A 966-nucleotide genomic window follows, 5' to 3' on the forward strand; every position below is an offset into this window, starting at 1 on the left:
GGAATGGTCCTTAGACGCAGGATCATTCTCCTTCATTCTGAATCAGTCACAGAACTGCAGATAGACCTCTTTGCGACGAAAGACAACAAGAAGTTGACCCCTGTACGTGCCCCGTATGAGGACCCCTTAGCGGAAGCAGTGGATGCGATGTCCCTCGACTGGAACAGATGGTCCAAGATTTGTCTGTTCCCTCCTCACAACCTTCTGTTGAGGGTCCTCAACAAACTGAGATCCTTCAAAGGGTAGCGGCAATAGTGGCCCACAAGTGGGCCGAACAGCGTGTGGTTCCTCCTGGCATTGGAACTGTAGCTGAAGTTTGTACCACTACCAGATCCAGTTCTGACCCGGCGAGTCCAGAAGTCAACTGTCTGCGCTTCATTACAGAAAACCCGGACCCTGCAGTTCATGATTTTCTCTCCCTAGCGGTGAGAAAGCGTTTCGGGATTTCGAAAGCCAGTATAGACTTCCTTGAGGAATATAAGTGCAAATCTACTAGAAGGCAATATGGGTCATCTTGGAGAAAATGGGTGGCCTTTTGTCAAGGCGAAGATTCCGCAGGAGATCTTGACAGACTTCTGCTTATCTTTTTTCCCCACCTCCATGGTCAAGGGTTGGCAGCGAACACGATTTCAGCGTGTAAGTCTGCTTTGACAGGACCCATTCTATATGCCTTCCAGGTCGACCTAGGTAACGAGATCTTTAATAAAGTCCCGAAAGCCTGTGCTAGGCTCAGACCTTCAGCACCTCCAAAGCCCATTTCATGGTCTTTAGACAAGTTCTTCATTTCGCTTCTCTGTTGAGCAATGAAGAGTGTGCGTTAAAGGATTTGACACAAAAAGTTATTTTCCTATTTTGCACTCGCGTCCGGGGCCAGGGTTAGTGAGATTGTAGCCTCTCAAGAGAGGCATGTCGTGTTCAGTTCCTGGATGGGGAAGAACTGAACCTGTTTCCGGATCCTACGTTTCT

The sequence above is a fragment of the Palaemon carinicauda genome, chromosome 32 (assembly GCF_036898095.1).
Source record: "Palaemon carinicauda isolate YSFRI2023 chromosome 32, ASM3689809v2, whole genome shotgun sequence".
In the NCBI taxonomy this organism is placed as follows: domain Eukaryota; kingdom Metazoa; phylum Arthropoda; class Malacostraca; order Decapoda; family Palaemonidae; genus Palaemon; species Palaemon carinicauda.